The following is a 24,625-nucleotide window of genomic DNA, read 5'->3' as shown; positions in this document are numbered from 1 at the left end:
GTCATCCTCCGGGATAAATGATCTCACTTTGTAGCTGGATAGTTTGGGTTTTCTGACAACATGGTATTAATAGCTGAGTTTCAAGAAAGTGGAAGCTAAAGGTCTCCTTAAAGCAAGGCCCAGAACTAACACCACATCACTTCCAAGACATTTTATTGGTCAAAGCACACCACAGATTGTGTTCATATTTAAGGGGAGAGGAAGTAGAATGCATCTATTCATGAGAAGAGCAAGGAGGAAGTGTTTAGTGTTCATTTTTGGAGAATATCTGCTACAAATATCCTGTTTTTTTTATGTTTTCCTTCTTTGCCTTGTAATTTCATCCCTAAACCTTCAACATAGTGAGTTAACATTATGAAGATTTTTGTTGGCTGTGCTTTGAAGAATCAAGGATGTGTCAGTGTTCATTCTGGATGTAAGGAGAAAGAGCGAAAGGGCTGTCAGCAAAAAGGGACCTTCAAGAAAATGGAAAGTATATCTGGGGGACAATAACTAGCAAATACAATAAATAAAAAGTGTAATACATTGATGGAGCATGCAAGTAACTTGAAAAGATTCTTAGAGAAACTGGAGCACATCATTAAAGATTTTCCTCATTAATTCAGATTTGAAGCCCATACTAAGTTGGGGGTTTTAAATAGGAAGAATGACTCTGAAGAATGTAGGATCACACATTACATGGGACATCAAAGATCTAAACCTACTTCAGCTGGACGTCAGAGAAGAGGCGACTACCAAAAGGGTAGAAGTCCCAATGGAATAATGATGATTATCTCATCCTGATTCAGAGTGCTGTACATTGAATGAATAGCAACTGTTTCTGTGATTCCAACCAGCTATAACTGTTATTATTTTGAATATTATTATGATAAGAGAGGAGTATCATGAGTGGAATACATATATTTCAGAGAAGTAATATAAGTAGATGTTTGGAATTGAGAATTGGATTGGGAAAAATATATGTATGTATATATGTATATTTGTTGTTCAGTCACTCAGTTGTGTCCAACTCTTTGTAACACCATGGACTATAGCACACCAGGCTTGTGTCCTTCGCCATCTCCCAGAGCTTGCTCAAACTCCTGTTCATTGAATCAGTGATGCCATCCAACCATCTTATCCTCTGTCATCCCCTTCTCTTCCTGCCTTCAATTTTCTCCAAAATCAGGGCCTTTTTGAATAAGTTGGGTCTTCCCATCAGGGGGCCAAAGTATTGGAGTTTCAGCATCATATCTTCCAATGAACATTCAGGGTTGATTTCCTTAGGATTGACTGGTTTGATCTCTTTGCAGTCCAAGGAACTCTCAAGAGTCTTTTCCAACACCACAGTTCAAAAGCATTAATTCTTTGGCACTCAGCCTTCTTTATAGTCAGTTCTCATATCCATACCTAACTCCTGGAAAAATATTAGCTTTGACTAGACAGACCTTTGTTGGCAAAGTAATGTCTCTGCTTTTCAATGTGCTATCTAGGATTGTCATAGCTTTTTTTTCAAGGAACAAATGTCTTTTAATTTCATGGCTGCAGTCACTATCTGCAGTGATTTTGGAGCCCAAGGAAATAAAAGCTCTGTTTACATTGTTTTCTTACCCATTAGCCATGAAGTGATGGGACCGGATGCCAAGATCTTAGTTTTCTGAATACTGAGTTTTAAGTCAGCTTTTTCATTCTTCTCTCCCACCTCCATAAAAAGGCTCTTTAGATCCTCTTCACTTTCTGCCATAAGGGTGTTGTCAACTGCATATCTGAAGTTATTTATATTTCTCCTGGCAATCTTGATTCCAGCTTCACCTATGTATACATATGTTTTATTTTCTGGATACTCATCCTAATTAGGACAAAGGACAAACAGCACTTATTCCTGATTTATACCTTAATTCATATTGATCCATCACATAGAGTACATTCTTCTTTGTATTTCAGTGGTTAAAACACAGACTCTGCTGAAGAGCCTAGCTAAGATTTTACTTTCTAATAAGCTTTCGTAGAACATATATCTATCATCCCATACTACAAGGAAATTAGTCTTGGAAAACATTGAAAAAAATTCCTAAATATAGAATTTAGAAGGGAATTATGATCAAGAACAGATTTTAGTTTAAATATTTGGGTAATAATAGTATTATTATCCTTCATTCTTAGTTTTTATAATAATAGACACACTATCTTTTCAATTATTGAAGCTAAGATAATACAGTGACATTTTAGTTTAGAGATATATGAATGCAAACAAAATAGTAGTTTAATGGTATATTAGTAATTTATATGACATAATTTTGCTTTGTATGTATTCATTTATCATTAATTTCTGGAGTGCAGAAAAAGAAATTTATGCTATTTAATTTTAAAGTAACAGTGTCAATCATCTATATATAATAGAATTAGTATGTTTATTTTAAAGGAGACTATACCTTAAAATCTAGAAATGGTATGAGCCCTTTATTAGAAACACAAATTTGTCTTATTAGGAAAGGATTATGTGGTAATCTTTTACTTTCAAAATGAGATTTCTGAAATGGTCTCTATGGATAGGAGAACTATCTCCGAATTCAAGTTACATAAAACATCTATCAGTAATAAAATTCACCACTACAGAATAAGCACAGGCCATCAGAAGAAACAGTGGCCATCAAGCTGGAACAGGGAGACAACAGCCCCCTTCTGTCTAATATTAAACCTAAGATTGAGGGGAGACTGCTAGAGTGGTGAAAGATAAATTGGGCATTAGGAATGGGAGGTGGGGCAGAGGTAATTTATCAACTTGAATGAAGATCTTTACATATTTTAATAATCTGTGTGATTATATGATACATATTTGAATTTCAGTTCTGACTTTTATTTCCTCCTATTTAACCAATTTTATACATTGAGGACCTAGCTTGCAGTTTAATAGCAAAGAATAAAATCAAGTTTCTGTTTATTGAAATAGCTAATATCTAGCTGGAGGAGGATGCTAAAATACCTAGAAAATCAAATACATTTTATATTTAAGTGTAAATTGTTGAAAGTAGATTTAAAGTCTATTTTAAAAATTTTATTGGAGTATAGCTTATTTATAATGTTGTGTTAATTTCAGGTGTATAACAAAGTGAATGTTATACATATATGTATATCTACTGTTTTATAAGATTCTTTTCCTATATAGGCCATTATTGAGTAGAGTTACCTGTGCTATACATGTTCTTATTAGTTACCTATTTTACAGGTAGTAGTCATCAGCTCTGATCAGTTCAGTCACTCAGCCATGTCTGACTATTTGTGACCCCATGGATTGCAGCACACCAGGCTTCCCTGTCCGTCACCATCTCCCACCAGTGGTCTAGGATCTGGTCCCATCACTTCTCCACTCCCTCACTAGCTTTTATTGTTTGTAGTTTTTTTTGATGGTGGCTATTCTGACTTGTGTGAGGTGATACCTTATTGTAATTTTGAGTTGCATTTCTCTAATAATTAGTGATGTTGGATATCTTTTCATGTTCCTTTGGCCATATTAAAGCACTATGTAAATAAGAGAAGAGTGAGATCTCTGTGGCTGGAAGTAATGGGGAATAGGGAAGTTACCCTGAAGGAGTTTAAACTTGAGCTCAGATTGAGCAGACAGCAGAGTATAAAATCCCAAGCATAGAAAGGGTAAGTAGAACTTTTCTCAGCTAACAAGAATGGATCACTAACAGAATAGAAATGTTCATGCCTTCAGAGAGTACAGAAGCCATCTGTTGAATGGTCTGTGGAGGGTACTAATAGCTTATGTGTCTGACATGTTAATTCATTATTTTGGACCCTGGATATCAAATCAATGTATTTTAAATTCTATTATCAACTAATCTGTAGGACATATTTGGTCTAAAATTGAGCTCATTCCTTCCAGATCCCAATTGTTGTTGTTCAGTGGCTCAGTCATGTCCAACTCTTTGCGACCCCACGGACTGCAGCACTACCAACTTCCCTGTTCTTCACCATCTCCCAGAGTTTGTTCAAACTCATGTCCATTGAGTAGATGATGACATCCAATCATCTCATTCTCTGTTGTCCCCCTATCCTCCTGCCTTTAATTTTCCCCAGCATCAGAGTCTTTTCCAATGAGTCGGCTCTTCAAATCAAGTGGCCAAATTATTGGAGCTTTAGCTCCAGACTGCAATTATTTCAGTTCAATTACTCAGTCCTGTCCGACTCTCTGAAACCCCATGAAATGCAGCACGCCAGGCTTCCCTGTCTATTACCAACTCCAGGGTTTTGCTCAAACTCATGTCCATTGAGTTTGTAATACCGTCCAACCATTTCATCCTCTGTCATCCCCTTCTCCTGTTTTCAATCTTTCCCAGCATCAGGATCTTCTCAAATGAGTTAGTTCTTCACATCAGGTGGCAAAATATTGGAATTTCAGCCTCAGCCTCAGTCCTTCCAGTGAATATTCAGGCCTGATTTCCTTTACAATTGACTGGCTTGATCTCCTTGCAGTCCAAGGGACTCTCAAGAGTCTTCTCCAACACCACAGTTCAAAAGCATCAGTTCTTCAGCAGTCAGCTTTCTTTATAGTCCAATTCTCACATCCATACATGACCACTGGAAAAACCATAGATATGACTAGATGGACCTTTGTTGGCAAAGTAATGTCTCTGCTTTTTAATATGTTGTCTAGGTTTGTCATAGCTTTTCTTCCAAGGAGCAAGCATCTTTTAATTTCATGGCTGCATTCACCATCTGCAGTAATTTTGGAGCCAAATAATATAGTCTCTCACTGTTTACACTTTTTCCCCATCTATTTGCCATGAAGTGATGGGACCAGATGCTATGATCTTAAATTTCTGAAAGTTATGTTTTAAGCCAACTTTTTCACTCTCTTCTTTCACTTTCATCAAGAAGCTCTTTAGTTCTTCTTCTATTTCTGCCATAAGGGTAGTATCATCTGCATATCTGAGGTTATTGATATTTCTCCCAGCAATCTTGATTCCAGCTTGTGCTTCATCCAACCCAGCATCATGTGATGTACTCTGCATATAAGTTAAATAAGCAGGGTGACAATATACAGCCTTGAAGTACTCCTTTCCCAATTTGGAACCAGTCTGTTGTTCCATATCCGGTTCTAACTGTTGCTTCTTGACCTTCATACAGATTTCTCAGGAGGCAGGTAAGGTGGTCTGGCAGTCCCTTCTCTTGAAGAATTTTCCATGGTTTGTTGTGATCCACACAAAGGCTTTGGCCTAGTCAATAAAGCAGATCCCAATACCCAATATGAAGATCCCAATATGAAAATATCTTCTTGGTTAAAAAAGCCCTCAGAAAAGGGCCACCAGATTCAACTCTTAAAAAGTGGACTTTATAACTGGAGTGATTATGCTTGAAGGGCTGGAATGAATGATTCAGATCTAGAGTTAATTTTTTATTTCTCTGCTAAGTGCAATACCTACTGAGAAAGACAGCACCAAAAGCTTTGTATTTATTCTGTTGTTTGTATTCCTTAAGCAGAAAGAGAAATAAATAAAAAGCAAAGTCAAGGCTGCAAAAAGAAGCAATTAGCCTTAGTTTCATTTTCCATGCCTCAAACTTGCTGTTACAGGATATTTCTGTTTATCCCTCTGAACAACCAATGGTTCAGTGGGTTGTAAAATATTTTTGAGATTAAAAGAATACTTCATTATAACAGGTAGATAAGAATAGATTAAAATATATAGGTTTAAAAATATATATATATATATAGGTTTTCCTTTAGTCTCTAACAACATCATACCTATGATAATCAAAATTCAAACAGAAGTAATATGCTCTTAAGACTATTATGTTTATCCTATCCATATTTTTAATCTTTATGCAATGGAGGGATCAGTCTCATGACTAAAGACTACATATTAATAGTTAGCTATATAGATTTACAAATATAGACATATTATCAGAAATAGTAATAAGTAGGCTAAGACATACTAAGATTCTTTCTCACTCACAATAAGATGTCTATACTGCTGACCCTCTTTGCCAGCTATTTCTGCATTCCAAGGATCATAAGCAGATTAACAAATCATGGTTGCCTAACCAATCACACAAAATCCAACATAAAGACTGTGACTGTACCAGTTCAAAACAGCTTATTATCAACCTTTCATATTTTCTTTTTAAATAGCATATAATAAGAGTTGTCTGAATAAGCTGTTCACTGGAAACCTCTCTTTATCTACATTAATCAAAGCATATAGAATCATTAAAAATATATTTATTATCATTTAAGATTAACCGATGGCCTCCCCTGGTAGCACAACTGGTAAAGAATCCACCTGCAATGCAGGAGCTCCCAGTTCAATTCCTATGTTGGGAAGATTCCCTGGAGAAGGGATAGGCTACCTACTCCAGGAGTTGTGGGCTTTCCTGGTGGCTCAGATGGTAAGGAATCTGCCTGCAATGTGGGAAACCTGGATTCAATCCCTGGGTTGGGAAAATCCCCTGCAAGAGGACATGGCAAGCCACTTCAGTATTCTTGCCTGGAGAATCCCTATGGACAGATGAGCCTGGTGGGCTACAGTCACAAAGATTCAGACTAAACTGAGTGACTAAGCACAGCACAAGATTAATTGATAAAATCAAGGAAACGTGACAGTTTTTCCCTCCCCTCCTTTCTGTCTTTCTTTCTTCCATCCATTTCTTTGTTTTTCTTAAAGTCTAGGAAATCATCTTTGTAATCACTTAGTGCTATGCTTTTCATATCTCTTTCTTCTTTTTTATCAGCCTCAGAAATTTGTTCAAGTGAAATTTTTCTGAGAAGCCCACTGTATCAGAGAAAGGAGTGAATAGTTGTTCTGGCTAAGGAAAGCAAGCCTTGCATTTCCTATGACTTCATTCAGCATACCTCTCACCCTCTAGTGTGAGTAGAGGGAGGAGATCCTCAAAATTCCTTTGGAGCTTAGCATAAACTCTTCATTGCATATTTTTAAAATCAAAGTATAGTTGATTTACAATGTTGTGTTAGGTTCTGGTATACAGCGCAGTGAATCAATTATATATATAAACACACACATACACATATACATGCACATACATATTCTTTTTTGTATTCTTTTTCAGTATGCTTTAATACAGGCTGTTGAAGCTAGTTCCCTGTGCTGTAGAGCAGGATCTTGTTATCTGTTTTTATACATAGTTCTTTGTATCTGTGTGAAAGTGTTAGTTGTTAAGTCATGTCCAACTCTTTGCAACCCCCTGGACTATAGCCCACCAGGCTCCTCTGTCCATGGACTTCTCCAGGCAAGAATACTGGAGTGGGTAGCCATTTCTTTCTCCAAGGAATCTTCCCAACCTAGAGATCAAACACAAGTCTCCTGCATTGCAGGCAGATTCTTTATCATCTGAGCCACCAGGGAAGCCAGTTCCTTGCCAGAGAAGCTCATATTATTATAACAAATCAAATATCTCCATATCTTTGCTATTTTAAATAATGCTGCTGTGAAAATTGAACATTGAATCTTTCCAAATTAGAATTTTTGTCTCTTCCAGATATATACCCAGGAATGGGATTCCTAGATTATATGGTAACTCTAGTTTTTTAAGGAACCTTCACTTTGTTCTCTACAGTGGCTGCACCAACTTACATTCTCATCAGCAGTGCAGAAGGGTGAGGTGGCACCTCCTAGTTTTGATTTGCATTTTTCTCATAATTAGCTATATGAGCATCTTTTTATGTGCCTATTGGCATCTTTTGTCTTCTTTGGTAAACTCCGCATTTTAAATTTGAAGAAACTGAGACCCAGAGAAATGGAATGATTTTCTTAACTATAACATTACATATTACTCTTTTGTCTAATATATTAAATTGTATTATTGAAAAATAAGGGATTGTGTTTGTAAATATGTATTTTTGTTAGAAATTTAACTAGCTTAATTTTAGGGATAAGAATGTTTGAGAATCATATTATATTACAGTAGTAAACATAGAATCAGTAAATCAGTATGAGAATAATACTTTCTAAGATATATGAAAATATGGATGAGATAAAAAGAAGAGGGTGTAAATTGTCCAGGTTCTGACAACCATAGTAATGAGATGAGCCACAGACAGAGATAGAGCTTATCCAGTGGAGCAGAAAGCCCAGGTTTCACAACTATAACAGACACCATGGTGATGACACTGTAGTAAACTATCCTAAAATACAATAAAATGAAAATGAGATACTAATAGGTGAGTAAATAAATGGGGCCTTGTGAGATTCAACTTGATCTTGCAACAATGGGGCAAAGTTTAGGAAGTGCCAGAGTGGCAAACAAAAGACCACAGAGAAAATGGTGTGTAGAGAAATAAAATAGATGTGTTAAACCCATGTGCCTAAGAGTTTCTTGGGCAAGGAGCCAGTGTGGCCTCTCTTGCACTGATGTGGTCTTGAATAGTTAACCACCTATTTCTCCTTATTACTTTCCCAGGAATAAATTGGGTAGGTCTTGTGGGAATGCAGTAGAAAGATCAAGTTACTTTCAGCAGAGGGAAAAATATTGATGTCAGACTTTCTGACAGTGATGTTTTATGCTAACAAAAACCTAATGCCCTTAGGACGCTCAAAGAAAGATAATATGAGTTAAGTATTTTATATTCAGACCAAATGACCTGTAACAGTAAAGACAGAGGGTAATGATTACAAACATGCAAGAACTCAGGGAAAATTATTCTTAGGAAATGTACCAAAGAATGTATTTTAGATAACCAGAGTCACTGGGGAGTTGCTGGCACAAGCACTGAATTATGTACTTTACTAGAATCAGCACAGAAGGGTAAATGTAAGAGAGACAGTACAGTATAGATGGTTATACATTCTGAAGATTTAGGAAAATTTTAAAGGTAGAGCGGGAAGAGAGACAAAAATCTTCCTGACTATGGGAAGATAAAGCCAAAAGGAAAAAGACATTCTAAAACCAGTGATACTTTGAAAGGATGGAACAGAAAACTATTTGATATAACTGAGGCCAAACTTATCAATCATGCCCAAAATACAAATGTCTTAGCTCATCAAAATAAAATAATTCTCAAATTGGCTAATAAAACATAGTCTAGTAGTATGACAAATGATAGACACACTAAACAGTGATTCAGAAAGCAAAATAAACAAACACAAAAATAGACCTGGTTATGTTAGAAGAAAGTAAGGAGAAAATGAGGTATGCAATTTGGAATCTAGATGACTGACAATGTTTGAGTTCCATTAAAAACAGTAAGGCAAGCAATGAATAATACTGGATTGGCCAAAAAGTTCATTCAAGTTTTTCCATAAGATGTTACAAACAATCTTTTTGGCTAATTCAATAATTTACATTGCTAAAGGCTTAAGTTCAGATTGTAGACATAACAGAGACAACTTGAATAAAGTAGAAACTGTAGGCAGTGCATGGAGAATTAGAAATTGTCTCAGATTGAATTAAAAAAGAAACACTCAGAATAATTTGAGGATAAGGAATTGGAAGATAAACCATAGAAGAATGGGAAAGAGAGAGAAAAAAATAGGGGAAGTCAATAAAGGGTGTGTAATCAGTTATTGCTGCTGTGGCAACTGGAGCATCCCAATGGGGAACACAGTAAGACACTGTCAAAGTACAGAGAGTTAGGCCAAACCAAGGGGAGGTACCTGGGGCACTTTTTTCTCGCTCACAACTGACTTTGCCCTGCCGGTGCTCTTATTATTTATTTCATAGAGGTTGAAATGTTTCAAGCAGAAAATCACAAGAATGCCATAGGTATGTATTTGGAATGGTGGGTGATGAAAGGACATGGTCAGGACAATATTAATGATAGGATATCGGTCTGGCCAAGATATATCAGATGGACAAAACAGTATGAAGAATATGATTTAAACAGGAATCTTGAACATATACATATAACTATATGTCCGTGCATGCTAAGTCACTTCTGCCGTGTCCAACTTTTTGTGACTGTATGGACTGTAGCCCACCAGGCCCCTCTGTTCATGGGATACTTCAGGCAAGAACACTGGAGTGGGCTGCCGTGCCCTCCTCCAGGGGATCTTCCCAAACCAGGGATCCAACTCATGTCTCTTTTGTCTCCTACATTGGAAGGAGGGTTCTTAACCACTGGTGTCACCTGGGAAGAAGCACATATACCTGTGTCTATCTAAGTATGTGCTTATATTGGTACATATATCTGTATCTCTATATATGTATATGTATACTTAAATAAAAACTGGAGAATAGAAGGTATGGTTATTGACAATAAAGACATTGAGGCTGCAAAGAAATTTTCAACCAATGTCCAATACAATATTGTAAAGTAATTAGCCTCTAATTAAAATAAAGTAATTTAAATTAAAAAAAAATTAAAACTCATATTTGTTGTTGTTTAGTCACCAAGTCATGTCTGAATCTTTTCTGACCCCAAGGACAATAGCCTGCCAGGCTCCAATATCCGTGGACTGTAACCCACCAGACTCCTCTGTCCATGGGATTTCCCAGGCGAAAATACTGGTGTGGGTTGGCATTTCCTCCTTCAGGGGATCTTCCTGATCCAAAGATCAAACACACGTGTTCTGCATTTCAGGCAGATTCTTTATCACTGAATCATATGAGAAGCCCAAAAGTCATATAAAGATTGGTAATACAAATAGTATCTTTCTAAGTGGAAGAAAAATAGAAATAAACAATTAATTTAAAAAACATGAAAATCTCTCAGTTTCACTGTATTGAGGGGCATAAAACTATTTGGACAAATGATAACAACTCACTTATAAATTTAAAGACATCATCTTAATAAATTTACTAAATTGAAGAAAGTAGGGAAAATCACTAGGTCATTGAGGTATGACCTAAATCAAATCCCTTACAATTATACAGTGAAAGTGCAAATAGATTCAAGGGATTAGATTTGATAGAGTGTCTGAAGAGCTATGGACAGAGGTTCATAACATTGTACAGGAGGCCATGATTAAAACCATCCCCAAGAAAAATAAATGCAAAAAGGCAAAATGGTTATCTGAGGAGGCCTTACAAACATCTGGGAAAAGAAGAGAAGTGAAAAGCAAGGAAAAAGGAAAGATATACTATTTGAATGCAGAGTGCCAAAGAATAGCAAGGAGAGATAAGAAAGCCTTCCTAAGTGATCAATAAAAAGAAATGGAGAAAAACAACAGAATGGGAAAGATGAGATCTCTTCAATACAAGCTACCAAGGGAACATTTCATGCAAGTGGTTGGTGGTTTAGTTGCTAAGTCATGTCCGACTCTTGTGACCCCATCGACTGTAGCCTGCCAAGCTCCTCTGTCCATTAGATTCTCCAGGCAAGAACACTGGAGTGGGTTGCCATTTCCTTCTCCAGGGGATCTTCCCGACCCAGGAATCAAACTTGGGTGTCCTGCATTGCAGGCAGATTCTTTCCCAACTGAGCTATAAGGGAAGCCCAAAGAGAAAGTGAAAGTTACATCTGACTTTTTGCAACCCCATGGATTATAGAGTCCAAGGAATTCTCCAGACCAGAATACTGTTTAGTCTTTCCCTTCTCCAGGGGATCTTCCCAACCCAGGGATCAAACCCAGGTTTCCCACATTGCAGGCAGATTCTTTACCAGCTGAGCCACAAGGAAAGCCCAAGAATACTGGAGTGGGTAGCCTATCCTTGGGCACAATAAAGGACAGAAATGTTATGGATCTAACAGAAGCAGAAGATACTAAGAAGAGGTGGCAAGAATACACAGAAGAACTATACAAAAAAAGATCTTAATGACCCAGATAACAATGATAGTGTGATCACTCACCTAGAGCCAGACATCCTGGAGTGTGAAGTCAAGTGAGCCTTAGGAAACATCAGTACAAACAAAGCTAGTGGAGGTGATGGAATTCCAGTTGAGCTATTTCAAATCCTAAAAGATGATGTTGTGAAAGTGCTGCACTCACTTTACAATATTGTACTGGTTTTGCCATACATCAACATGCATCCGCCATGGATGTACATGTAAATAAATAAATAAATAAAAATTTAAAAAAAAAAGAAAGAAAGTGCTGCACTCAATATGCCAGCAAATTTGAAAAACTCAGCAGTGGCCACAGGACTGGAAAAGGTCAGTTTCCATTCCAATCCCAAAGAAAGGCTGTGCCAAAGAATGTTCAAGCTACCACACAATTGCACACATTTCACATGCTGCTGCTGCTGCTGCTAAGTAACTTCAGTCATGTCCGACTCTGTGCGACCCCAGAGACGGCAGCCCACCAGGCTCCCCTGTCCCTGGGATTTTCCAGGCAAGAACACTGGAGTGGGCTGCCATTTCCTTCTCCAATGCATGAAAGTGAGAAGTGAAGGTCAAGTCGCTCAGTTGTGTCTGACCCTCAGCAACCCCATGGACTGCAGCCTTCCAGGCTCCTCCATCCATGGGATTTTGTAGGCAAGAGTACTGGAGTGGGGTGCCATTGCCTTCTCCATCACATGCTAGCAAGGCAGTACTCAAAATTCTCCAAGCTAGGCTTCATAGTTCATGAACTGAGAACTTCCAGATATTCAAGCTGGATTTAGAAAAGGCAGAGGAACCAGAGATCAAATTGCCAGCATCTATTGAATTATAGAAAAAGCCAGAGAATTCCCAGAAAAACATCTGCTTCTGCTTCATTGATACACTAAAGCCTTTGACCATGTGGATCACAACAAATCATGGAAAATTCTTCAAGAAATTGGAATACCAGACCAACTTTCTTGCCTCCTGAGAAACCTATATACAAGTCAAGAAGCAAGAGTTAGATCTGGACATGGAACAATGAACTGGTTCCAATCTGAGAAAGGAGTACATCAAGGCTATATCTTGTCACCCAGCTTGTTTAACTTATATGGAGAGTACATCATGCAAAATGCTGGGCTCGAAGAAGCACAAGCTGAAATCAAGATTTCTGGAAGAATTATCAGTAACCTTAGATATACAGATGACACCACCCTTATGGCAGAAAGTGAAGAGGAACTAAAGAGCCTCTTGATAAAGGTCAAAGTGGAGAATGAAAAAGCTGGCTTAAAACTCAACATTCAGAAAACTAAGATCATGGCATCCCATCCCATCACTTCATGGCAAATAGATGGGAAACAATGGAAACAGTGACAGACTTTATTTTGGGGGGCTCCAAAATCACTGCAGATGGTCACTTCAGCCATGAAATTAAAAGATACTTGCTCTTTGGAAAAAAAGCTATGACCAACCTAGATAGCATATTGAAAAATAGAGACTATCTTGCCAACAAAGGTCTGTATAGTCAAAGCTATGGTGTTTTCCAGTGGTCATGTATTGATGTGAGAGCTGAACCAGAAAGAAAGCTGAATGCTGAAGAATTGATGCTTTTGAACTGTGGTGTTGGATAAGACTCTTGAGAGTCCCTTGGACTTCAAGGAGATCAAACCAGTAAAATCTAAAGGAAATCAATCCTGAATAGTCATTGGAAGGACTGATGCTGAAGTTGAAGATCCAGTGCTTTGGCCACCAGATGTGAAGTCCTGACTTAGAAAAGACCTTGATGCTGGGAGAGACTGAATGGAGGAGAAGGGGATGACAGAGGACAAGATGGTTGGAGAGCATAACCAACTCCATGGACATAAGTTTGAGCTAGAACTGAGAGATGGTAAAAGACAGGGAAACCTGGCATCTACAGTGTATGGGATCACAAAGTGTAAGACATGACTGAGTGACTGAACAATAACAACAATCCTCCCAATTCATATTAGAAAATAGATGAATATATCAATTTTGTAGAAACAAAAACAAAAAATTCCAATAAATTTGAGAAAGTAGAATTTAATATAATTATATTTTTATATTTGAGGATATATGTATTATGAATTCAAAAGCTAACATATAAAAAAAATATAAATGTGCTTAGTCGCTCAGTCATGTCTGATTCTATGTGACCCCCTGGACTGCAGTCCGCCAGACTCTTCTCTCCATGCGGATTCTCCAGGCAAGAATACTGAAGTGGGTTGCCATGCCCTCCTCCAGGGGTCTTCCCAACCTAGGGATTGAACCCAGGTCTCCCACATTCCAGGCAGATTCTTTAGCAGATGAGCTACCAGGGAAACCCAACATATAAGAAAAGCAGTTATTACAGTTCAGTGGAGGAAATTTATTTAATAAGTGTATTTGCTGCAACTTTACCTGAAAGAAAATACAACTTCCATCTAACTGCCTGTATTAGGTTACTAAGGTTTCCATAATGAAGCTCCACAGACTGTGTGGCTTGAACAATAGAAATTTATTGTTGTAATAATGAAGGCTAAAATTTAGAGATCAAAGTGTCAGCAGAATCAAATTATTCTGAGTCTTGTGAGGAAGAAACTGTTTCATGAAACTCTTCCTGTCTGATGGCTTGCTGGCAATCTTCAGTGTGCTTTGGCTTGCAGATGCATCACCCCATTCTCTGTTTTCATGTTCATATGGCTTTCAGACTATAAGCATGTCTGTCTCTCCACATGGCATTCTTTTATAAAGAAGCAAAGTTATATTTGTTAGAGATTTACCTTACTCAGATACAACCACCCGGTTAACCTAATTATATCTTCAACAACCATATTTCCAAAAAGGATCACATCATGCTTTACTAGGTGTTAAAACTCAAAGGCATGAATTGGTGGAGATATTAATTCAACTGGTAACATGACATATACAAAATAAATTTCAAAAGTATTAAATGCAAATAATCTAATAGGAAACATATTAAGAAAGAAATCTACTAGAAGAAAAAGTCTAGATTACTAAAAAATACATGAAAAAGGCCCATCCTTTCTAGTAATCGGGAGAAAGGTCATTAAGTAACTTTTTTTTTTACATTTACATTACACTTATTTGATTGATAAAGTGAAAATATATTTCTGACAACACAGTAAAAAAGATACTCTCGAATGTGCAAAATGGATTTTTACACCACTAAAAAAGTCAGTTAGTGACTTCATAGTTTTAAGTGCCCATTCTCCTAACAGTGCCATCCTTGGCAATCTCTTCCTAGAAATAAAAACACTAAAATATAGCAACATATACAGTTGAATTTTGTTGTTTTTGTACTGTTTGTAGTTTCAGAAAAGTGACTCTATCACAGTAAGAGCATGCTTTAATATTATGTAGTCTGTTTATACCATGGTATATTGGTCATTACAATGAATTATATAGACCAAAAATAGCTGACTTGGATTCAGGATTAAGGAAGAAAAGAAAGATGCATAGAACTGCCATGTTATACAATATCTAGATTGTAATGAAACAAATAGAAAATATATAAAAGTCATATATATATATATGCACATTTATATATTAAGTATTAAACCTAAAATTTCTTTGTTTGAATTCAGAGAATCATATAAGCTAAACCATGCCATAGTGTCAATATTTTATACCTAAGGTAGAGAAAGGATAGATGAGGTACAGGGAGAGAGATAAGGATTAAGAGGAAAAAAAGTTGTTTATTATTATACCTGAAAATTTAAAGAATTGCTTAACTTGAAAATTGTGTATAATATCATGTATGAAACGAGTCGCCAGTCCAGGTTCGATGCACGGTACTGGATGCTTGGGGCTGGTGCACTGGGAGGACCCAGAGGGAGGCTAGGGGAGGGAGGAGGGAGGAGGGTTCAGGATGGGGAACGCGGGTTTACCTGTGGCGGATTCATTTCGATATTTGGCAAAACTAATACATTATTGTAAAGTTTAAAAATAAAATAAAATTAAAAAAAAGAAAATTGTGAATTCAACAAACAGTAATGAACTTGAAGCTAGAAACAGATACCCAAATAAAACTGGATCTAAAGTCTACAAGAATTTTTGTTTTAGTCACATTCTCTATTTTTTTTTTTTTTCCATTGTGACCCCCATGGACTATACAGTCCATGGAATTCTCCAGGCAAGAATACTGGAGTGGGTAGCCCTTCCCTTCTCTAGGGGATCTTTTCAACCCAGGCATCGAATCCAGGTCTCCCACATGCAGGCAGATTCTTTACCAGCTGAGCCACCAGGGAAGCCCACCTAATATATTAGGCAATAAAAACTGAAAAGAGTTGGATAAATCTTATTTATAATTTTTTGAATAAATGTGCTAAGCCTTGCTGTCAGCTTGCATGACCCACCATGCTGCTCTAAGGCAGCAAATTATGTTTGCCGGAATCTCTTGTCTTACGAGGAGGCTCATTTTCTCAACAAGAGAAACTCGTATGAGAGTTGAAGCAGTGGAGCCACTATTGTCAGCAGGCTATGTGGATCCATCACAAAGGCTTCATCAGACAGTCACTGGGGCCTCCCTCATGGGTCACTCCATCACATCTCACTTTACAGTCATATGCATCTTTGTGGACTTCCCAAGTTTTCTGGCTGTGAACTTCACAGCTGACTCTCTGACCTTCATGCCAATTCTCCTGATCTCTGGGGGTAAATTCCCTGACTCTCTCAATTCTTGCTATAGTCACATAAGCCCATAATTCTTATTAACTGTATATGCCCTACATGCATAAAGTAATTTTTCCTAACAGAGTCTTGGCTGATAGAGTTACTATGAATATGAGTTACTATGATAGAGTTACATGAATACTATGATAAAATATGGAGAGTTTGCATGAAGAAATGAGAGTGACATTAAAATAAGAATCATAATAGAAGAATCATTCTGTGGCATAGTAAGGTCAGGGTGATGAGAGCAAGCATCCCAGAGTGAGACAGTAAGAGTGTAGTGCATTGTCTGTGAAGAATTGGAAAACAATGATAAGATTAGCTGAATTTTATTGCACATTTTATTATTATCATGAGCCCCGCAGATTCTAAACTGTGTGGATGTGAAAACAAAAAGAAAAACCTTCCTCCCCACAGAGTGGGCCTTTCCCTAACCCACTCCCCTCTTGGTTCATCACTAGAATAAAATAAATAATGATTTAATTTAATACAATTTCTAAAGGGCCTTATCAAAAACATTACCAACAACCATTCCCCTGATCATTTTCTATCCTTTTATTTTGCTTAAGTCTCAGTCACCATTAAAATATAATCTCTATGAGAGCAGAGCAATGCTTAAATGAATGAATAAATGCATAATGAATAATATAATAAATAATATAATTAATATATTATAATAAACATAATATAAAAATAATAAATAATAAATGCTCATTGCATAAATGCATAAATAAATTTTAGTTACTTGTTGTGTGATTAAATGATATTCCCAACTTTGCTTTGAGGTGGCCATTGCTAACTTACAAATGAAAAATCCAGAGAATCTGGGTTACTTATATGGCATTACAGGTAAAAAGTGGCCAAGCAATTTTTCAATGGAAAAATATCACAAAATAATAATTATAATATTATATCACTTATGTGGGGGAAAATTAGCTGTATTTCTATATAGATAGCAAAAGTTATCTCTCTATATATAGGAGGAATATATATAAATTGGGAAAGGATTTAATTGCAGTGTGTGTATATAAAATGGAAATTATATATCGTGTATATCATTACATTCTTTTGTGCTAGTATAAAGGAAAATTCCCTGGCGTGGGAAATGGCAACCTGTTCCAATATTCTTGCCTGGAAAATTCCATGGGCAGAGGAGCCTGGCAGCCTATAGTCCATGAGATCGCAAAGAACTGGACACAACTGAGCATGTGCACACGCAAACACACACACACACAAACCCACACACACAAAGTTTTCACAAAAAGTAAAAAAAAAAAAAAATGCTTCAAAGCACATATATGCAAATTATCCCAGGAGATATATAAGCTCTTTAGCAATTAGAACTTGACTGTAAGTTCTTTAAATGAAGTATGATATCTACTTAAAATATGCATCAATTAGAAATGTTTCTAAAGGGATTGTTAGCCAAGGAACTTAGAAAAAGACTAGACATGAAGATAAAAATATTTATATTCAAGGGAACTGTAGCCATTGAACAGCTCTTATATTGATTATAAGGTCAAACTTAGTAGGGGAGTAGATTCAAAGGATCTTAGTGAGTAAGGTTAAATGTTTCATTTTGAGTGACAAGAATATCAGATTGTGAAAGGAATGATGAGATCATCTTAGTATACCATCAATATATTCCATTCATCTTACTCTTCTTATTTCATGCTCAATAAGAAATCTACTGACTGTAATTTATCTCCTCCAGCAAATTTCCCTAAATGAAAAGTCACTGATTATGCTGACTTAAAATATTCTCAACTTGAGCAAGTAATATCTCATTGTAAATATATAAGATTTAATTCTTTGTTGTATTTTAGTTAATAATAATCACTTACCTAAACATGATTATATCTGAAAATTTTAAGAATAGTTAATGAAATCTAGCAATATAGTCTTATGGGAATGTTTCCACTAGATTTTGCAGAAAATACTATACAGTATTTTCTGTATACAAGCTAGAATCAGGGTTTGCTAACAGCTAATTCTGTACACTTACCCAATTACATTGGGTTGCTATATATTATCCTGACATGTTCTGTGGAAAAAGGGTGATGTTAATTTACATCTTAAAAGGCAAAGTATTTGCCAAAGAATGTGAAAAATGACATAGTATATATTTTTAGGGAAGAAAAACAAAAACAGTACTTGATTAAATTCACTCATTAGTTTAGATTCTTTTAAATGAAAAGTCATATCTAGTTTATTTAACAGATTTAGCAAGTCTTTTAAGCTAAGCAGCACACTAGATTCTGGTTCCTAAGAAGAAGGGAATAAGAGTATAAAGAAGAATAGAATATTTTCATTTCCATCACTTTTGAATGCCAAGAACTTCCTTTAAGGCACCAAGTTTTAGGATCTAAATAGTGTCTACTATGCTTAAGGCAGGCTTTTCATCAGCCTTCCTTGGTCTAGATTTTTAATTACTTTATGTCCTTTAACTGTAAGATGATCACTTTCCTCTTTTTTTTTTTTTTCCTTCTCATTTCTATTCTCTGGCATGTAATGTATCCAACCCTCAATGGGTAGGTGTTCTGGAAAGCAGCACTAATATCTGTTTCACTCCTGCTTATAAAAATTCCTAATTTTTTTTTTAATTATGATTCTATTTTGTTTAAAAGAGAGAGAGAGACTGTCTAAACCAGCTGGTAAAGTGGACTTTGTCACAAGACTCAAGACTCTAAGAGGAATTCACAGGGATCCTCGTGTGGTAGCCACAATGAAAGGGAACTCTCTGGAAATGGAATTTACTCACTCGGATGGTTTCTCTCTCATGTTTCCTCTATTTCTACAAAAAAGAGAGATGCATTGGCGATATCATAGAGTTCAACCAAATGTAACGCCTAAGATCAAAATCCCTGCCTGTGTGATCTTGAGCAACCCATACTCAGTTTCCCCAGATAAAACAAGCCTGTAATATATAACCTAACTAATTTGCATAACATGAATTAATACATTTAAAAGTAGCTATGACACTTTCTGAAGGCATTTAGGCACTAAACAAGGTTTGCTTTTATTAATCAATTATGGCATTTCTCTTTCACTCTCATGGTTGAGCTTCCACATGAATTTTGATTGATCAAGACACTGACCCCATTTTATGGTATTTTTTTTCTCCTTTCTATTGTTACTGGATTTCCCCTCACTCACCCCTTCCATTTTCTTTACTTTTCTCCTTATTTTTCCATTTCTAGATTTACATTTGTTTCTTGAAGGCCTATGGATTTTCTGACCTTAGGTCAAGACCATCACTTGTACCGTTTACCATTAAGGGTGGAGATGAAATAAAAGAAGTAATATGAGTCATACAGTACCAAGCATGATCACCTAGATGGTAAGTTATGTGGGTGAGCAGTTTCTCTCGGTATGAAGTAAAGGCAAAATTTGACAACATTTGTGAAGGATTCACCTTAGTGAAATGCAAGCCTTTCATTTATAGAGGTTGCATGGGTTTTCAAATAAGTAGGGACACTTCTACTTCTGGGGAGATGAAATAGATATATTTTTCCTATTTCTCCCACTGCTGCTGCTAAGTCGCTTCAGTTGTGTCCGACTCTGTGACCCCATAGATGGCAGCCCATCAGGTTCCCTCGTCCCTGGGATTCTCCAAACAAGAACACTGGAGTGGGTTGCCATTTCCATTTCTCCCACTAAGTACAGTTAAAACCCATAGACATTATATATAAAGCAAACATAAGGAGCCTCTAAAAAGCGGAGAGAAAAATCTAGGCTGGCTAGGGAACTTAAGGCTCAAAAATGGCATTCATTGAGTTCCCTAATTTTCCTTTTGCCTCTTAATACATACCTGGCTGGATGGTGGAAAAGAAGAAAACCTGGAAATGCCAACAGATATAGACAAAAAATAATTTTTAAACAAATTTTAAATGTGTGCAATATGTGAACACATGTATACTAATTAAATAATTTTCTATTAAAGAAAAAAGAAAAAGAAAAAAGAAAAGAAAGAGAAAAAAAAAGAATCATAAACTAAATAAATTGCCTATAATGGAAGTGATTTATAAGCAAGTTGGTTTGGTCAGATATTATACAAACTTTGGTATACCACAGAATGCTTCGTCATACTTGTGAAATTCCCTTGTCCAACCTGAATTTACATTCCATGGTGATAATGTGGTAAATGGAGTGTTATTAAAGTAAGTGAACACATCAAAAATAAAATAAAATAAAAAATTGCTCTTTCTAGCCAAAAAACCGGAGAAGGCAATGGCAGCCCACTCCAGTACTCTTGCCTGGAAAATCCCATGGACCGAGGAGCCTGGTAGGCTGCAGTCTGCTGGGTCGCTAAGAGTTGGACACAACTGAGTGACTTCACTTTCACTTTTCACTTTCATGCATTGGAGAAGGAAATGGCAACCCACTCCAGTGTTCTTGCCTGGAGAATCCCAGGGACAGCGGAGCCTGGTGGGCTGCCATCTATGGGGTTGGCACAGAGTCGGACATGACTGAAGCAACTTAGCAGCAGCAGCCAAAAAACAAGACCTGGGCAGGCTAGTAAGACAACCATTTTTCAGACAGTAACCACTTTATTCCAGTGACACACCATAGAAAACACTGAGATAAAGGACCTACAACAGCAAAAGACAGAGATTTTAGACATGTACCACTGCCAGACTTTAAAAAGGCAGCCAAGTTATTCTGGTGTCAGAGAAAGCCAGGAAGGAAATTTATGTCCCACCGGATGATAAGGAGCTTCCCCTCCCCAACTGCAGTGTCTACAGAGACATTCAAGAAGCCTGGAATTCCATGCTTACCTGGGTGTCCCCTTCCCTCTCCACCTGCATAGTATCAGAGAGGCTTGTCAAGTGCCAGGAAACAAGAATACATGTCAACCTAGAATTCTAGATCCAGTGAAAGAATACTTTAAGAATAAAGGTAAATAAAGACATTCTCAGATGAAAGAAAACTAATAGAATTTGTCATCAGCAGACTTACCCTAACAGAAGTCCTCTAAGCAGAAAGAAAATGACAAGAGGAGGAGCTGTGGGATATCAGAAAAAAAGAAAGAACATGGAAAGAGAAAAATGGTTAATTTTGTGAACGTCCTTTTCCTCTTGAGTTTTCTAAATTGTTTTTGATGGTTTAGACAAAATTATAACATTGTCTAGTACAATTTTAGTATATATGAAAAAAATTTAGCATAATTTTAGTATAAAGGGAGAAGGTAGTCATGTAGATGGGGGTAAGATTTCTATATTTTACCCAAACTGGTAAAATTGGACAACAGTAGACTTTGACAAGTCATATACTGTGATAATTAGAATAATAGTCCCCAAACAGATCCAGGTCCTAATCCCCATGACCTGTAACCATGTTAGGTTATATGGCAAAGAAATAAAGCAAGTGGTTAACTCACCTTGACATAGGATGGATTATCTTGAATTATTCTGATGGGTCTTGTGTAATCACAAGGGTCTCTAGAAGTAGAAGAGGGAGGCAGAAGGATAGTTCAGGTTGATGGGGCTATGAGAAGATTTCCATCTTTAGTTACTGGCTTTGAAGATGGAGGAATGCAGGAGGGCTTTAAAATCAAGTAACAGGTGAGCTTTATTTTTTTTTAATTTTATTTTATTTAACTTTACACTATTGTATTGGTTTTGCCATATATCAAAATGAATCTGCCACAGGTATCCTGTGTTCCCCATCCTGAACCCTCCTCCCTCCTCCCTCCCCATACCATGCCTCTGGGTCGTCCCAGTGAAACTGGAAAAAGCAAGGTAACAACTTCTTCTCCAATAGGCCCAGAGAGAAGCACAGTCCTGCCAATCCCATCATTTTAGCCCTGTGTACAGCTTGTAGCAGAAATATGACTTGCAAAACTGTAAAACAATAAATTTGTGGGGATTTAGGGAGGGTTGCCTTTGCTATTGTTATGTATTTTTTATTGAATACAGTTGATTTACAGTGTTGCATTAGTTGTGTTTGCTATACAGTAAAGTGATTCAGTTTTATATATATTCTTTTCCATTATGGTTTATATTCTTTTTTTTAATATTCTTTTCCCTTATGGTTTATCACAGTGTACTGAATATAGTTCCCTGTGTTACACATTAAGGCCTTGTTGTTTATCCATCCTATATATAACAGTTTGCATATGCTAACTCCAAATGCCTAAGCCATTCTTCCCTCACCCCCCTTCCCTCTTGGCAACCACAAGTCTGTTCTCTGTGTCAGTCTGTTTCTGTTTTGTAGATAAGTTCATTTGGGTCATATTTTAGATTCAACACATAAGCGATATCACATGGTATTTGTCTTTCTCTTTCTGACTTACTTCATTTGCTATGATACTTTCTTTTTTTAATTTGTTTGTTTTTTAATTGAAGGATAACTGTTTTTATCCTTCAATTTTTGTTGTTTTCTGTCAAACCTCAACATAAATAAGCCATAGGTGTACATATATCCCCTTCCTTTTGAGCCTCTTTCCCATCTCCCTCCCACCCCTCTAGGTTGATACAGAGCCCCTGTTTGAGTTTCCTGATCCTTACAGCAAAGTCCCATTCACTATCTATTTTACACATGGTAATGTAAGTTTCCATGTTACTCTTTACATACATCTCACCCTCTCCTACCCTCTCTCCATGTGCATAAATCTATTCTCTATGCCTATTTCTCCATTCTTATAATTTTCTGTGTACAGTTTGTCTCCTTAAGTAAGTTTATTCCTAGATATTTGATTCTTTTTGTTACAATGGTGAAGGGGATTGATTCCTTAATTTCTCTTTCTGATTTTTCATTGTTAGTATATAGAAATGCAAGTGATTTCTGTGAATTGATTTTGTATCCTGCAACTTTGCTAAGTTCACTTAGCTCTAGTAATTTTCTGACACTATCTTTAGGGTTCTCTATGTACATTATCTGGAGAAAGCAATGGCACCCCACTCCAGTACTCTTGCCTGGAGAATCCCATGGATGGAGGAGCCTGGTAGGCTGCCGTCTATGGGGTCGCTATCCTGTCATCTGCAAACAGTGAGAGGTTACTTCTTTTCCGATCTGTATTCCTTTTACTACTTTTTCTTCTCTGATTGCTGCACTTCCAGAATTATGTTGGATAATAGTGGCAAAAGTGGGCACCCTTGTCTTGTTCCTGATCTTAGCAGAAATACTTTCAGTTTTTTACCATTGAGAATAATGTTTGCCATAACCTTATTATATGTAACCTTTACTATGTTGAGGTAGGTTCCTTCTATGCCCATTTTTTGAAGAGTGTTAAAAATAAATGGGTGTTGAATTTTGTCAAAGGATTTTTCTGCATCTATTGAGATGATCATATGGTTTTTATCTTTCAATTTATTAATATGGTGTAGCACGTTGATTGATTTGCAAATATTGAAGAACTCTTGCATCTCTGGAATAAACCCAACTTGTTCATGGAGTACAAGCATTTTGATGTGTTGCTGAATCCTGTTTGCTAAAATTTTGTTAAGGATTTTTGCATCTATGTTCATCAGTGATATAGGCATGTAGTTTTCTTTTTTTGTGTTGTCTTTGTCTGCTTTTGGTATCAGGGCAATGGTGGCCTTGTAGAATCTGTCTGGAGTGTTCTTTCCTCTGCAATTTTTTGACAGTTTTAGTTGTTCACTAAATGTTGGATAGAATTCTCTTGTGAAGCCATCTGGTCCTGGGCCTTTGTTTTTGGGGAGATTTTTGATGACAGCTTTAATTTCAGTGCTTGTAATTGGGTTGTTCATAATTTCTATTTCTTCCTGGTAAAGTCTTGGGAGATTGAACTTTTCTAAGAATCTGTCCATTTCTTCCAGGTTATCTATTTTATTGCTGTATACTTGTTCATAATAGTCTCTTATAATCCTTTGTATTTCTGCATTGTCTGTTGTAATCTCTCCTTTTTCATTTCTAATTTTGTTGATTTGACTCATCTCTCTTTTTCTCTTGATGAGTCTGGCTAAAGATTTGTCAATCTTGTTTATCTTCTCAAAGAACCAGCTTTTAGGTTTATTAATCTCACTATTGTTTATTTCATTTCTTTTTTATTTATTTCTGCTTAGATCTTTAGGATTTATTTCCTTTTACAAACTTTGGGGGGTTTTGTTCTTCTTTTTCCAGTTGTTTTAAGTGTAAATTTTAGGTTGTCTATTCGATGTTTTTCTTGTTTATTGACATAGGATTGTATTGCTATCAACTTCTCTCTTAGAACTGCTTTTGCTGCATCCCATAGGTTTTGAGTTGTCATGTTTTCATTGTCATTTGTTTCTAGAGTTTTTTTATTTCCCTTTT

Source organism: Bos taurus, chromosome 28 (genome assembly GCF_002263795.3).
Source record: "Bos taurus isolate L1 Dominette 01449 registration number 42190680 breed Hereford chromosome 28, ARS-UCD2.0, whole genome shotgun sequence".
NCBI lineage: Eukaryota > Metazoa > Chordata > Mammalia > Artiodactyla > Bovidae > Bos > Bos taurus.
This window is presented reverse-complemented; position numbering follows the sequence as displayed.